The sequence below is a fragment of the Dreissena polymorpha genome, chromosome 4 (genome assembly GCF_020536995.1).
Source record: "Dreissena polymorpha isolate Duluth1 chromosome 4, UMN_Dpol_1.0, whole genome shotgun sequence".
NCBI lineage: Eukaryota > Metazoa > Mollusca > Bivalvia > Myida > Dreissenidae > Dreissena > Dreissena polymorpha.
Genome location: NC_068358.1, coordinates 109,459,589 through 109,477,434, shown reverse-complemented (window position 1 = coordinate 109,477,434; position 17,846 = coordinate 109,459,589). Strand labels below are relative to the sequence as shown.

General features: G+C 33.7%; 1 long non-coding RNA gene across 1 annotated transcript; it reads right to left on the bottom strand.

The window, feature by feature from the left end:
• Positions 1 to 324: 324 nt before the first annotated feature.
• On the bottom strand, positions 325 to 8,244 carry LOC127879935 (uncharacterized). The gene is made up of 2 exons (XR_008049358.1): positions 7,630 to 8,244; positions 325 to 459 (listed from the first exon to the last, which is right to left on the bottom strand). It is a non-coding gene; the product is annotated as an uncharacterized LOC127879935 (long non-coding RNA).
• Positions 8,245 to 17,846: the final 9,602 nt, after the last annotated feature.

The following is a 17,846-nucleotide window of genomic DNA, read 5'->3' as shown; positions in this document are numbered from 1 at the left end:
ATTGGCTAATTCATTCTACAATTTTCTGAAATTTGATATTTCTATAAGCCTTTAAACGAATTGTTCCTATAGTAAGTTAAGCGCACCGACTTGAAACAGGTGTTGTAAATTATGAATTATCCACTATATACATTTCACTTAACAGAATGCCTTCAGGTAAATGGAAATATATGAAGTATTACCTAAATGGGTTTGGTTTAGCTTTTCAAACCCATTTAGTTGATTTATTTAAGGTAATATTTAAAAGAAATCAAATGAATTATAGACAAAAATGTGTAACACTGGCAGCTCCAAAATGTGGGGGCAGAATCCCAACAAAGGCACTGACAGTTACAAGTTTATTGAGTGGATTTATAATAAATATACGAGCGTTGAAACTGATCTGTAACTGACCGTCGGAGTATAAGCTACTCTCGACCTGGTCCCTCTCAGCCTTGGGGGAGGTTAGCACTGTGACTGCTGGCACAAAGATGTCATAAAACATGCAAGATTCCAATTGATATTTGAACCGTCAATCTCAAAACGTAAAACCAAGTATTATAAACCGGAACTTCTGCGTGTCTAACTAGTCACAACCGATACACCACCTGACATACAAGAAATTGGTTACAAAACACTAATTTTATAGACCTGTTACATTCTCCCCCTCTCCGAAAATCAAGTCGTCACGACTTGAACCTATGCTCACTAATATTAAGCACATAAACAACACCGATATCAAACTGGTAGTACTTCTACTTATAACAGTAATTTTTTTTTACTTCTAGTAAGTAATTAATTACTTACTACTCTAACCATGTCACTGGTATTGAATTGTTATTATTATGATTATATACAACATTTCCTCATAATAATGTCTAGTATTTACAGTATTTACTGTCTCTGGTTTATGTCCAAAGTGCAAGCTTATCTGCAATAAAGACAAACGCAAAATTCATTAAAAACAACATATAAATTCACTTAAAAAATATTTTAAAAACAAATAAAAAATACAATTATCAGTTTATGTTGCTCTCCCCTCTCTTGATAATTGCTCCTGCAATAAATTGGAAAGTATAAGTATACAAAATTACTTTACAAATACTCATGTATCGCTCACCAATCCATATATCATACAAAGTTTAAAATCAATAAAACAATTATCATTGTTTGAGCAATGCTCTTAACAATTCAGCATTACTATTAGTACTTTGTAATTGCATTTCTAGCAATCTGGTCATATCCTGTTGCTGTCCCACATGGTTTCTTTCTTGTTCTTGTTGAACGTCTAGTTTCCATAGATGGGCCTAGATTAGATGCAGCTTCTTTTTGGTCTTCTACTGGGTTTTCCTTAACTAAATTAACTTCTTGTTCCTCTTCTTGTCCATCAGCATCAGTTCCTTCTTGTACTACTTCCTCCATTTCTGTAGACACAGAAGATGACGTAGTCGCTCTTTTATCTTTGCTTTGTTGACCGGCCGGTCTGTCTGTATTCTTTTTTACTACATAATAGTTGTCGAAATCCGATTCACTCGATTCTTCACGCCTGAAGTTCTCTAAACTTTCAGATTTTCTATAATCATGATCACCCTTATCTTTTCGTTTTACATCTACAATAGAATCATCCTTGGATTTCACTTTATTTCTAGGTTTTGCCACTGCTTCCTCTGCTGCATCTTGCTTTTCTTCTTCCTTTAATAGTAAAAGGTGATTGCGGTGTAAGGTTTTTTCATTACCACTGGTACTTTTCACAACGTAGACAGGAATGTCCTTATTTGGTTGACTTATGACTTCAAAAATATCTTCCTCAAATTTATCAGCTAATTTATGTGGTTTCGAAAATGCATGGACTTTTACTAATACTTTGTCACCAACATCTATAGTGACTGCTTTTGCGTTCCGATTATAATTACTTTTTTGTTTTGATCTGGACTTGTTCAATGTTTGATCTGCAATTTTCCAGCATGTTTCTAGTCTTGACTTTAAGTCTTTAACATACTCATTCGACACCAAATCATCATTGTCAATGTGGAACATAGAATCAACCGGTAACTTTGGTGTTCTACCAAACATTAACTCAAATGGTGAGTATCCTGTTGACTCATGTCTTATGCAATTGTATGAGTATACTAAAGATGGCACAAATTTCTTCCAATTTTGTTTCTTTTCTGGTTCAAGAGTTCCCAGCATGTTAATCAATGTTCTATTGAATCTTTCTGCACTTCCATTGCATTGAGGGTGGTAAACCGTAGTTCTTACTTTAGAAATTTCCATGAGTTTGCACAATTCATGAATTACTTCAGACTCGAAGTTTGTACCTTGGTCAGATAATAATCTGGTTGGAACTCCAAAACTAAAAATAAAATTGTTTAAAATGGCTTCCGCGGTGGTCTTCGCGGTCTGATTTTTTGTAGGGAATGCAATTGCATATTTTGTAAAATGGTCAGTGATTATAAGAATATTGCTAATTCCTCCTTTGCATTCATCAACTTTTAGAAAATCTGTACAAACTAATTCTAATGGGTAAGATGACTGAATATTCACCAAAGGTGCCTTTATATTGGTAGAAGACTTCCTTCGTATACATCTTGGGCAATTTTCTACCCATTCAGCACAGTCTTTGGTGTAACTTGGCCAATAAAATCTATCGCGTATCAGTGAAATAGTTCTTTCTTTTCCAGGATGGCCAACCTGGTCGTGTAATCCCTGAAGAACATCTTTCTTGTAAATACTTGGTAAAACAAGCTGTTTCACATGTGTTCCATTTTCAGTCATTTCCCGGTACAAAAGTCCACGAATAATTTTAAATTGTTTAAAATGTCTTGACATTATTTGGTGTTGTGTGTTCGTTAGAACAGATTTCTTTGGAAACTGTTTATCAAGGCATGCCCTCAACCAGACACCAACAATAGGGTCATTTCTTTGACTATTTCTCAATTCCCGTAACTCGACCTGTGCCATTTTTTCCCCTGTTTCTTCCATAACATCTAAAATATTCAATGTGCTGCAGGGTAAGATTTCTATGTATGGTATTGTTTGTATTGAATTACATATGGCTTTTATACTTATATTTTCTATTGTTTCAAAGTTTTTTGTATTGTCCTGTTGTAACGGGTATCTAGACATAATATAATGTCTGCATCTGTATTCTTGTTTCCAGGGCGATAAATTATGTCAAAGTTGTAGTCACTAAGGGCCGACACCCATCGCTGTCCAGTTGCTTCGAGCTTTGCTGTAGTTAAAATATGAGTAAGAGGATTATTATCTGTGTACACTTTAAATTTTTGTCCTATTAGATAGTCACTGAATTTTTCTGTTATTGCCCATTTCAAAGCTAGAACTTCTAATTTGTAAGCTGAATAGTTTCTTTCCGATTTGTTAAGGCTACGACTAGCATATGCGATGACTCTTTTCTTGCCATTTTGTTCCTGGTAAAGAACTGCACCAAGTCCTGATCCAGAAGCGTCGGTATGCAATTCAAATGGGGAATCAAAAATTGGATACCCTAATATTGGTGGAGAAGAAAGAAATTCTTTCACTTTGCTGAATGTTTTTTCATGAATTTCTTCCCAATTCCATTCTATCGTGTTCTTTATTTTTCCTTTCTTTTCACTTGTTGGGGGTAAAAGATCTCATAATGGTTTTGTTATGGAACTGAATCCTTTAATAAATTTCCTGTAATAACCAGCTAGTGCTAAAAATGATCTTAACTGATCTGGATTAGTTGGTCTAGGATATTTTTTTACTTTTTCACATTTCTCAGGATCTGTTTCAATGCCCTCATCACTAACATAGTGACCCAAAAATTTAACTTTTTTCTTTAAAAATTGACATTTGTTAGGTGATAGCTTTATTCCTGCTGCTTTCAAACGCGAAATAATGAAATTTAAGCGCTGCAAATGTTCTTCATACGTGGAGCTGAATATTATCACGTCATCCAAATATATAATGCATATTTTCATATTAAGGTCACCCAAAATGTCTTCCATTATCCTCTGATATGTTGCGGGTGAATTTGTGCATCCAAACGGCAATTTATTAAACTCCCAAAAACCTAAAGGGCCTACAGTGAAAGCAGTCCTTTCTTTGTGTTTTTCTTCAATTTCAATTTGGTGGTACCCAGACTTCATATCTAAGGTAGAGAAGTACTTAGAACCATGCAAACAATCTAGAATATCATCTATTCTGGGGATGGCATAAGAATCCTTGATTGTACGTGAATTTAATTTTCTATAATCTACGCACATCCTTATAGCACCTGAGTGTTTCCTACATATGACTACTGCTGATGTCCAGGGTGACATATATTTTCTAATTACTCCGCTGGCTACAAGATCTTCCAAATGTTTTCTTACTTCATCAATCATGGCCGGTGGGATTCTTCTGTATCTTTCCTTGAATGGAGTCTCATCTGTTAGGTCAATCCTGTGTTTCATTATATCACATTTTCCAATATCTGTTTCTGATGTGGAAAATACATCTTTGTGAAGTTCAAGTAATTCCATTAGTTTGACATGTTGCTCACTAGTTAGATCAGGATCAATATTTACTTGGTCTAAAACATCCTGTGGTGTCCTGTTTGTATCCTCTTCATTCTCACGTTCAAGTGTGACCAGTTGAAGTTCACCTACAATTGCTTTGGGAGAAATTTGTAAGACGTTGTTTGTAGTATTGCTTACATTTACAACTATTTCCTGTTTCTTTCCAGTGTATTGTACTATGGCTGGGGTAATCTCTGCACATTTGGGCAATTGTGACTCACCGGTTTCCTGTACCAATGCACTTGTAGGTTGGTAACTCAACTCCCTATCTGTGATACATCTGATATAAACAGACTGATTTGGTCTTACCATTATATTGCTGGTTTCGACTGAGCGTAAAACAGCCAATCTAAAATCATTCTTTTTTAGCATCTTTTCCCTTAAAACCATACATATGAATGCCAAATACCAAGGAACATGTAATTTTGAATTTTGTAAGAATTTTTCTCCAAACTTACCCTTACACTCACTAAGTAATTCTGTTAGAATGTTTGTTCCTAGAAGTATTGGTGTGGTGTTATTATATTGTGTATTCGGTACCACCAGCAATAAACATTTCTGTTCTTGATTTTCAGGTATTCCACAGGCTTTCAATGAACTTTCAATATAGCCTTTATAAGGTAAAACATTGCCATCAGCACATTCAATTTTTAGTATTTTACTGAGAGGTTTCAATTCTATATTTTGCAAATGATCATTATAGAACTGTTCTGAACAGGTAGACACACATGACCCTGTATCACACAATGCTGTGGTCGCGATTCCATTTACTAAAATACTTACTTCTAAAGCTTCTCCAACTAATTTGGGGTCAGCTTGGTTTTTCATGTCACTATCCTGACCCGCCATAGAGACACTTACTCGTTGAAAGGACAGTTACTGGCAAAATGTCCAAATTCATTGCATTGGAAACATTGTATGTTGGGCCTGAAAGTATTACTGCCTAATGGTCTTCTTGGTCTATAGGTGTTGTTTCCTCTGCCATGTCCTCTGTATGGTCGTCTCTCTTGAAATCTTCCTCTTACACCACGGAAATGTCTAGGTCCTCTGTTTCCTGTTAAGCGAAACCCTTGGTTCATCCCCCTAGCATATATACCTGTATTACCTGCATATTCATTTCCTTGTTGTTGTTGTATATAGTCATTTCCTTGTTGTTGTTGTCTGTAGTCATTTCCTTGTTGTTTCTGTACTGCATTTATCTGGCACTGTTCTCTTTCTTTCTCCAATACTTTAATTCTTCTATTCATGTTTTCAAGTAAAGTCTTAATTTCACCTAATTCTGACTTTTCTGGTTTGACATGTGCGGTTGCCGCCTGACATTGTCTGGATTTGGGCTTTTTACTCTGCAATTCAGACTCTAATTTCCTTATTTCTGCTTTAAATTTGTTGTATTCAGAGGTTGTTTCAAATTTGAAAGCAGATGCGATTTTCATTTCAACATTCAGACCCTCATAGAATACACTTTTAAGTAAAATATGCTGAGTTCTATGAAGAGCTCCCAATTCTACAGCTCGGGAAAACAGTTCCTCTACTCTATTAGCATAATTGACCACAGGCTCATTCTCACCTTGTTCACAGGCATGAAATTTCTTAAGAATTGACTCAGGAGTCTCTATATTGCCAAAAGTACTTTGAAACAAATCAAGAATATCTTGTATTTTTGCCTCTTCCCCTAATCTCATGACCATATCTGCCGCTTCCCCTCGAAGTGAGCGTCTGATGCCTAGTATCATGCTTGCATTGGAATATGCTTTCTCTCTCAGAAGACAGTTTACTTCATATTTCCATGCTCTGTACGAGACCTCACCTTTTCCTGTTTCTCCGTAAAAAAATGAGATTCTTGGAAATCTTAGTGGATCTTTGTCTTTAACAACTTCTTCCACCTTACTAAGTTTCTGTGACAACACATTTTCTAATGCATCAGGCTTCTCTAACTTCATTTTCTTTAAAACGTCTAATAAGGCAATTTCATCTTCGCTTACTTAAGCCATGCTTAATATTTAAAATATATTCTTAAAAAATAAAACTATTTCACACTTTCTCTTGCTTTCAATCAATAACCGAACATGTCTATTACACAAAGTACTATATACTAAACTAATCTATAGTTACACACTACACTTAACACTATGATGGGCCCACTAAACTAGTTTAACGCAGTTCAACTACCTATCGACTACTTAATCCATGTGTATTAGAACAAGTTCGGTTTTACACCAGATACTTTAATAGCAAGTAGTCATTCATTCACATTCAAGTCTTTAACCTAGCACTGAATAATTATGCACCTATTAAAATTGTAAGTAACAATATTGTGCAGACAAAAGACTGATCACAACAAAACTCTAATAACTTAATTATCAGAGGGCAGACAACAGACTGATCACAACAAAACTCCTCTAATAACTTAATTATCAGAGGAGCTCAATTTATTTTTGTTGACAGTAACAAATGTACCTCGCTGCAAACTGGTTAGACTGGAACCCGAATACTGTCGCAGCCTGTATATACTGCATGCGGAAGCATACTGGTTCTACAAAGTCATCTTGTTAGGCATACATCTATTTAACAGTATTAACACTTTGTTACTTAAATTTATCATGTACTAAACTACTTCAAATCTTCCAACTATTCACCAGTTCAACTGTAGTCTCCTTGAGCAAGTAAAAACCAACCCAGAAAGAATCAATCCATGAAACAACATAAATCACCAACCATAAACGATCTCAAGGGTGGGGTGGGGATTGTTGGTCCACAGTAAGAAGAGATATGGGCTGTCCACATACAATACTAGTGCAGGGTGAAAGTTAAAATGTTACAGTTAAATGTATTTACATATTTCATGCATGTTAATCACCATTAATCCAGTCACTTAGTTAAAATGTGTATTAAAACTTTTCTTTTTTTTTCTACCACACAAAAAATAATTCTCTCACATTTACTGTACAACAATTGTAATTATATATACATGTTTAAATTTATTTTTTTCGAAGAGTTTTCAATAGATATATATTGCACACTCAATGGTAATAAGAATGCTTGACATTCTTGAAATACCGAATGCAATTCTCGTGAAAACCCTTATACATTGTTTAATACATTCACTCACCACCATACACAACAGATTTTTTTTCCACCACACAGTACTTTACTGTTCAAAATACAGTTCCTCAATCCTGATGTGTGTCACTGGGTGTAGTCCTCCTGAAGTTCTATGTTGTATGCCGGCACAATGCGCAATATTTATTATGTATTAATGTGATCACTTAATGTTTTGGTACCTTTTTAAGTATCAATACGAACATCTGTTCAAATGCTCCGCTGGTCCACTCCTGTCACATGACAATCCTCACTGGGGGCTCCATTTGTAACACTGGCAGCTCCAAAATGTGGGGGCAGAATCCCAACAAAGGCACCGACAGTTACAAGTTTATTGAGTGGATTTATAATAAATATACGAGCGTTGAAACTGATCTGTAACTGACCGTCGGAGTATAAGCTACTCTCGACCTGGTCTCTCTCAGCCTTGGGGGAGGTTAGCACTGTGACTGCTGGCACAAAGATGTCATAAAACATGCAAGATTCCAATTGATATTTGAACCGTCAATCTCAAAACGTAAAACCAAGTATTATAAACCGGAACTTCTGCGTGTCTAACTAGTCACAACCGATACACCACCTTACATACAAGAAATTGGTTACAAAACACTAATTTTATAGACCTGTTACAAATGTTTGATCATTATAGGTGTATGACAGACTTCAACCTTTGGGTGTCACTCTGAGCCATTCAGGCATGTTGTATGCAATGGATCAGATATCGGGACATTTTAATACTGAATTAATTGATTCCATTGCCAGTGGAAAGAAATTTAGAATTGTTGGGGACAACATTAACTTTCATTTAGGTTTAAGCACTGTCCCAACAAGAGCTGTCAGAGGACAGCGCTCTCGACTATTCGAGTGCTTGACAGTATAACGAAAGACATCATGGGGTAATATTCAAATTATTCAATAAGGTCAAGGTAATAGTTCAGGTAGTTCAGGTATATTTTCAACAATCTATTGGACATTTGTAAAGACATAAAACAAACTAATAAGATTTTATTTTAAGTTTGATTGCAATTGCTTGGGTGGGAAAATTGGACGGTCCTTCAAAAATAAAGTAAATAAATATATTTTTTTTTTTTCACCATGTTTCAAAGAAAAAAATATTCTTTTTTGGGTTGGGTGGGGGTTGAGAGGGGGGTATAATGTTTGGGTGTGGTCATTTATTAGATGATCTTTCAAAAATAAAAAATGGGGGGAGGGGCAGTGATTCTGGGTTGGGGCATGGGGTATTGTTTGGGTTGAATCCATTGTGGTATTCAGGTAAGTGTTGTTTTGTCAAAGTATTAATAAAATCTGATCATAAATAAAGATGTAATGGCAATTTAACTAAAATTTACTCTTGACCTTCACAGTCAAGGTCATTCAAAGGTCAAGGTCAAATTGAACTTGGCAGGTACAGTACCCTCATGATAGTAAGAAAATATTTGAAATTTGAAAGCAAAAGCTTTGATACTTTAGAAGTCAAGTGGATCAAAACACAAAATTTAACAAAATACTCAGTTACTAAGATAAAAAAGGGCCATAATTCTTACAAAATGCTTGATACAGTTGTCTGCTCTTGTTTATAGATTGGGGCCATGTTGTTAAAGAAGTTTGCAAAATATGAAAGCAATATGTTAAGGAACATTGAAAATATTTGAGGTGGTACGCACACTTTAACATAGATTTATCAATAATATGCATATTCTAAATAAAAATGTGCCATAATTCTTACAAAATGCTTGATAGAGTTGTCTGCTCTTGTTAATAGGTTGGGGTCATGTTGGTAAAGAAGTATGCAAAATATGAAAGCAATATGTCAAGGGACATTGACAATATTTGGGGTGGTATGCAAACTTTAACATAGATTTATCAATAATATGCATATTCTAAGTAAAAAAAGGGCCATAATTATTACAAAATGCTTGATAGGGTTGTCTGCTCTTGTTTATAGGTTGGGGTCATGTTGGTAAAGAAGTATGCAAAATATGAAAGCAATTTGTCAAGGGACATTGAACATAAATGGGAATGGTACGCAAACTTTAACATAGATTTATCAATTATATGCATATTCTAAGTGGAAAAAAGGGCCATGATTATTACAAAATGCTTGATAGAGTTGTCTGCTCTTGTTTATAGGTTGGGGTCATGTTGGTTAAGAAGTATGCAAAATATTAAAGCAATATGTCAAGGGACATTGAAAATAAATGGGAATGGTACGCAAACTTTAACATAGATTTATCAATTATATGCATATTCTAAGTGTAAAAAAGGCCATACTTATAACAAATTGCTTGATATAGTTATTTGCTCTTGTTTATAGGTTGGGGTCATGTTGGTAAAGAAGTATGCAAAATATGAAAGCAATATATCAAGGGACATTAAAAATATGTGGGGTGGTACGCAAACTTTAACATAGATTTATCAATAATATGCATATTCTAAGTGGAAAAAGGGCCATTATTATTACAAAATGATTGATATAGTTGTCTGTTCTTGTTTATAGGTTGGGGTCATCTTGGTAAAGAAGTATGCAAAATATGAAAGCAATATGTCAAGGAGCATTGAAAATATTTGGGATGGTACGAAAACTTTAACATAGATTTATCAATAATATGCATATTCTAAGTGGAAAAAGGGCCATAATTATAACAAATGCTTGATAGAATGGTCTACTCTTGTTTATAAGTTGGGGTCATGTTGGTAAAGAAGTATGCAAAATATGAAAGCAATATGTCAATGGACATTGAAAATATTTGGGGTGGTACGCAAAACTTTAACATTTGCACGCTAACGGGAACGCCGACGCCGGGGTGGGTAGGGTAGCTCCACTATATATATTTTATATATAATAGTCGAGCTAAAAATCCGGTAAAGAAGAATAACACGAAAGAACTGCACACATGGATTTCTCAGAACCAAATTAAGTGTTATTATGAAATTGACGTTAAAAAATAGGGTTACATTATTATGCTTAAGAGTTCTGAACTTTTTTATTAAATTACATAGAATGTTTGAATTTTAAAAACATTGTTATAGACAATGAATTTTTATTACTAAACTGTTTCCCATAAGGCCAACAAAATATTGTTTCTGGTCACCAGATTGACCCTCTTTTTTGTATCCCCACCCAATCTTTTTTTATTGACACTTTCTTTAAATATGTCAAAAGTCAATTATTTATAAGTAAGTTCTTTTTAAGGTAGATTTAATCATTTTTCAACAAGAATAAGAATAGCAGCACAATTAAGAACAGAACAGAAAAGAACTTTATTAGGTAACTTATACTACATGGTATATCGTTACAAACAAATGTTAATTTATAAACATAAATCACGCAACTCCCGTACCATTCTCACACATTTTCACCCATACGCACTATCCTCAGAAAAACACAGACAAACACACACTCACACTAACATATGCATTACTTCAACATAGAATATACATTTTCATCAAACATAAATGATAAATAAATCAATCCAATCAAATATATTTAAGATATTTAAAATTTCGAGGATAGACTTTCTTAAAAGATGTGAAAATTCAATTAATCAAGGAATCTTGTAATAATAATATGTATGCTTTTAGTTAGGTGACAGTTTACTAAAATCATATTCTATCCCCAGTTCATTATTACACAAATCACAACAAATTGAAAACTGTTAGACTTCCTTAGTTTCAAAACCAAAATACTGGTTAACTAAAGTTCTTCGGCAGATAGTTGAATTTCCACAATAGTCCTTCATTTCTCGGGTCATATGTGCAGATGCAATGACTGATTTGTTAAAGAAGAAAATGGCCAGGGCATCAACATGGCTTTTTCCTGCTCCGCCGATCTCTTGTATGTAAGCTGCAAATATAATGTGTCTGTATATATATATATATATATATATATAGATATATATATATATATATATATATATATATGTATCATAAATGAGGATGAGATGTACATTTTGCTAAAAATATTAGGAAAATTGTTTCTAGTTTTAGGAAAACTTTGTTAATAGGTAATGAACAGCTCCGTAAAAAAAGGATTATTTGTGTCATGTTTGAGCTGAGAGAACAGATTAGAACTTAAAGCACAAAATAAAGTTGTATAAGCTCAGGTCAGTTTGTTTGCATCAGCAGATCAAAACTTCATTATCTATTATCTTGTTTGTGCTCAATGCTCAATTCTGTGCTCATTGCTCAAACTGCAAATAGTTTTGTTGACTTTTATATCTAATATTGGAGCTTAATTATGCTTACATTATGACCAATGTTGTTTAATTCTGTGTTCGCAATCAGAGACGTAGATAACAACGTCTTTGCCACAATGCATCTGTAACTGACTGGCTGTTGATAACCTGAAAAAAGAAGAAAGCAGTGTAGTGTAAGGGCTAGTTTAAATAAATAGACCTTGGTTACACAGGGTTATCATCCCACCAAGGAAAATTACAAGCATCTGGATTTAAGCTCAATACATTATCGATTTTTAAACATAATAAATTGTATTATGTAAGCCAAACATGTACATATCATTGGTAAAAATAAGGATTGTGACGGAACTATTACTCCATATAATTAATGTTATCCGAAATTACATTTTCCATTCGTTTATCCGAAAACTATTCAACTTATGAAGAATGAAAAATCTCATACAAAATCAATCGTTCCGTGAAAATGAGTCATACCATTTAAATACTGATCAAGAGATAAATAATTTGCACAACGAACCACCTTTTAAAATTTGCTAGTTAACTTACTATTGCCTTCGCCTCAGCTATAACTTCGTCTGTACCTGCTGACTCTTTGTATACAAAGGGGCAGGTAATCCAGAATAAACGTTAAATTGACATAACAAACAATTTGATTGGCTGAGCTAAGTCGGGATCTCGAGATGACGAAAATGCTCTCCTCTTTTATTTAATGCACTGTGCCTTTTTTTCTGCACCGCTCTTTTTTTAATTGTACGCCGCTTTTATTTAGTTTTGCACTCCTCTTTTTTCTATCTCGTTCCCACGACATAGCTAACTCGTGGCCATGAGATAGAAAAAAGAGAAGAGCAATTTAAGACAAGAGAAGCACCGCTCTTTTTTTAATTGCACGCCGCTTTTATTTAGTTTTGCACTCCTCTTTTTCTAGAAAAAAGAGGAGAGCAATTTAAAAAAAAGAGAAGTGAATGTCACCTCTATGCCACCGTATGTGTTTAACAAGAATTGTTACGCGCATTCCCCCTTTGTAAATATATTACTGATTTTAGAGTTTTACCCATGCATTGTTTGAAGTATTATTTTATTTTTAAATTTGTGCCGACAAAAAAAAAGTTAGTAAAATTGTCATTGTGTCAACACGTCTTTGACACTTCGCCAGTTTTATGGAAGTTCGCAATTAAATAGCAAACAAAAACAAAACATACAGATTATTGTTGATCAATTTTGTTTCCCAATGCCGTTTATATATACATGTGTACATACGATTTTAGCTAGCCTTTTCTCCTAGGCTAACGTAACTGTCATATGTCCCTTTGAAAATTGATCAAATAAACCAATCGCATGATTGTGAAGGACGTCTTGTTTTCTGTGGTATATAGTTTGCTGAATATGTATTTTAACAACGGTCATACACTTGAGGTGCACTTACGGAGAGATCGATATTGATCAGGACAATATTCTAGTATTGATTATTGAGGTTCGGATAACGTTCTTTAAAACGCCACATTATGATTTTATTTGTAGAAATATAGTTTGAATACATGAACGTAAATAAGTAACATTTTTAACAATGTTCATAAACCGACATAAATGCTGAGATGAAATCATTTGTGTTTGTAGGCGGCATATAGGGAGGAATGTGGAAATGACGATTTTCGGCTATTGTAAGTGGTATGAATTGTATGTTTTGTCTATAAACACTTGAAGTGGAATTATTAATTATGTTTTATTATGTCTTTAACAACGTAGGTAATTGACCAAAATTAATTAATCAATAATTAGTTGGTTTGTTTCTGGATAGGCAATTAATGGGTTACTTACGTTTCCAGTTAATACTAATTGAAATTATATTAAAACTTAACGATATTCTATCAAGAGGGCATGTGCATAATTGGATTTTATTTCCAATACATCCTTGTATCTTCAGTATATACATTTATTTAAAAAATAGCTATTTAATGACTTAAGAAAATGACCTTTATGAGATTCGTACATCCGTGGATCATACATGACATGAATGAGATCAAAAACGACGCATTGTAACGTGTCTTTAAATAGTTAAAGAAATAAAATGCATGATTTCTATTTAATCGTGCATAATAGTTACATAATTTGTATTACAAGTTCATGCGATATATATATAACAGTATCACAATGGCGCAAGCCAAACAAAATTTTAAAAGTCGTTGTCACTACAGGTGTCTCTTTGGAGGAAAACACAAACGCGCGCCGCCTAATCTACTTTCGAAACAACATAACCGGAAATACGAAAAGCGATCCATTGCAAATATCACATAAATATGGCCGACAAGTCTTACAAGTTATTTCCGGATTCTTAGTTTGTTTTAATGGCTCTAAAACGGTTATGTTGATCTGCGCAGTATATTTCTGGTAAAACAGTACATGGTCAAGTGGAATGAATGACGGCAGCTGATTAGATAATATAATTACTAATATACTTATACTCATGCGGAACAAGGGAAACAGCTTTGAAATGTTTCAGTTGTTTTTCTTAAAGTTGTTGCGCTTTCGGTGTTCATTGAAAGAACACTTTTGCATGTAAAATAGCAAACGAACAACAATCACTATTAAATTTTAATGTTGCTTTTTGCATTGATGTTCAAAATATCTTATAGCTTTGCTTTGTCACAAACGCCGTATTTAAATAATTTCTACATAATATTCACCCTGTTACTTTGGAAAAGTATATAAAACCAAGATGGTCGAAACAGGTCTGGTATATTTTAAATGTGTTTATAAGCTATTTCACAGGTTTAATAGGTCGACATTATATAGTTTGCGTTGTTGGCATGCTGATGCTTAAGTACTTCACGCAATTCGAACAATTAACATGATATTTCAGTGAATTTTATATAACGATTTGCCTTTCTACTTTCGTTTTATCATCGTTTCAATTTTTTTATAAAACAATACATAATAGATAATGTGGTTAACACTGCTCCGCCAGACATTGGAGGTTAGTGTACATATCGATAAAATTAAAAAAATCAAATTAGAAATCAGTATCAAAGTATGTTCAAACGTACACAACCACAATAACAGAACCAATGAGCATGCTGTTCACCAATTTTCATAAAACAGCATTGGTGCTTGGTGTCTGATGCATGTTTTCCTGCCAGTCGGATTATCTAAGAATTTCTGTTTCAGAGACCGTAAATATTTCTATCACACTAATTGTTGCCATAACAGGCACTACATTTAAATACAAGAATTTTATCAAAATTGAACAATCATTGAAAAGTAAATTCACTAGTATGTTACAATCGCTGATTTGTATTTCACCCTACATACTACAAAGACTCACAAGTCTTAAAATCTCCGAACAGTATATAACTCACCATGTTACAATGGAGTAAATGTATGTCAACCTGTATGTTGCAATAGCTTACCAATTTGCAAGCATTCATTTTACAAAGGCTTAAGAGTCTGTCAGACTATATGTCACTTCGTATGTTACAGTTAATGACCAGTCTTTCACACTGTGCAAGTTTAACGATTACCAGTATGATACCCTGCATGATACAACGACTGTGCTCCTTGTCACCCATATGTTGCAAGTGCTAGCAAGTCTGTTACTGCTTAGTTACCACGACTGACAAGTCACTATTCATGTAACAATGGCTGAAAATACGTCAATGTGCATGTTACAATGGCTGACGAGCCTTCCACTCTGCATGTTCAATTGGCTTACCAATATTTCACTCTGCATGCTTAATATAGTCATCAGCCTGTCACACTACAGGCTTTTTTGTCTAACCATGTGTAATCTTGCTGGTTACAATGGGTGACCCATTTTTCAACCAGTATATTTCAATGACTCATCAATCCGTCACTCTTTATTATACAATATTTGGCCTGTCCGCAACCCTTTATGTCTCACTGGTTGACACGTTTGGCCATATAATAATAATAATAATAATAATAATAATAAAATACTAATAATAAAATTGTTTGAACATGTATGTAGAGAAAGCAAATGCTTTACGAGATTAGAAGCACCGTGTGACAAAAAAGATCCGCATTTGTGTCCTTTTGTGAAAGTGAATACGGATCTAGGTAGGCATCCGAGCGCGCGACACACTAGATCAGCATTCGTTATATTTACAAACAAATGCGATTGCTAATCTTGCTCATTATACCAGTGCGTTATACCACATCAGCATTTGATATCGTATGTAAAAGCAAATGCTGATCAAGCTCAGTATTCCAGTTGGAAAAAATACATTCAGCATTCGTAACCTTTAGGGATTGCGAGTGTTAATCGACTAGTAGTTTAACATACCAGCACAACATACAATATTAGCATTAATTATGCGTGAAAAAGGGCCTTGCTAATATTGCTTAACATCGCAACACCACATACCAGATCATCAGGCATTATCTTTAGTGAAAGTGACTCAGTTTACCAGCGCAACATACTAGCTAATCATTCATTATCTTCAGATGCTGAAAAAACATAATTGGGGTTAATAAAGGGAGATAATTCTGCTTTTGATTTATCATACACATTTTAAAGTAACAGATATTTCACTTCAGTCTGAAATTTTCAATTGTATACTGGTGCAACAACCGGACATACACTATTATTTATGGACGTAAACGCAACACGTTTATTTACATATTGTGTAAACATACATATTACAATTCAAACGTAAATACGTAAATGATATTAACTTTTGAAGGGGTTATTACCTTTTTTCTTGGTAAAAATCGATATTCAATAAATATATCTAGTGGGATTGCGTGTATCCTCACATTATTAAAACGATAGTTTTCTGTACAACCCTGACAGCAAAGAAATTGTTTATTCATTCGTTGTGAATTCATATTTGTTATTTTGAAGGTGTTTTATATTTATAATATTTTCTTATTGATGGATAAAAATTTGCTTCGCCGTGTTCGATCTTAATTAAAGTGTGTCTTTGATTTAAAAAATAACTTGTTGCGACTGCAACTTGCCCTACCGATAGGTATAAAGACATACTGGTCGTGTACGTAATTCCGGCCTGTACGTAAAAAATCGGCCACCTGTGTTTAATCATTTTCATGATCTAAACACACATGTTTTGATTATTTTTAGAACAATCAACTTGAAAACCAACCCTACTCTCAATATTTTGCAAATTAAAGAAGCATATCACTGTAAACGTCTGCATTAAAATGTCTCAAACATAACACAAGATATTTCTCTCATGGGAAAAGTGACGTCTTAGCCAATGCAAAAAATTATACTTATATAAGAAACAAATATATTTGATAAAATTATTATTATTTCTCTCTGATAAACTTTTATTAAGGTATTTTTTAATTAATTGTATAAAAACATACATTTAAAACAAAAAAATCAGGACCTAAATATAAACTTTTAATATATGAATTACCTCCCTTGATTTGAATACTAATAGTTTACATGTTGTAGAATTAAATATAAGCGTTTACTAAAAATCGACACTAAAGTCAACTTTTTAAACAAAATGTTTTTACTTTCTTAGCTATGTTAGTAAAAATTGATTAAAACTATTGAAAATAAATATTTTTTATGAATTTGCAGTTCCCCATTAACCGTGCAGGCCTGTTAATATTTATTAAAATAGGTAGGGGGAGTAACTGGTATAAAAACGTCGCATATATATTAAGTTTCAAGTCAAAAATTGTGTTTGTGTAAACCTTTACTAATACTCTTAAAATGAGGACATTCGTCTAAAGATATTGCTTTGTAATTGTACCTGCAGATTAAACTGAAAAGTGGCCGATTTTTTAGGTACAATTGCCCTACGAAAATTGATAGTTTATATGTCATTAATTACTGTTCATAAAAGTAACATACAGTGATCTAATTCTATTGAAATTTTCATGCTAGGTGAGTTTTGAACCCAGGATTATATATGTGAAGTTTAGTTTCAACCAGTTGCCTAAAACAAAAGATTTTGTTAAAATAGTCCCAAAAGTGGCCGGAATTACGTACCCGACCAGTAAGTTTGCAACGTCTAACAAAGCAGTAAAACGACATAAATTA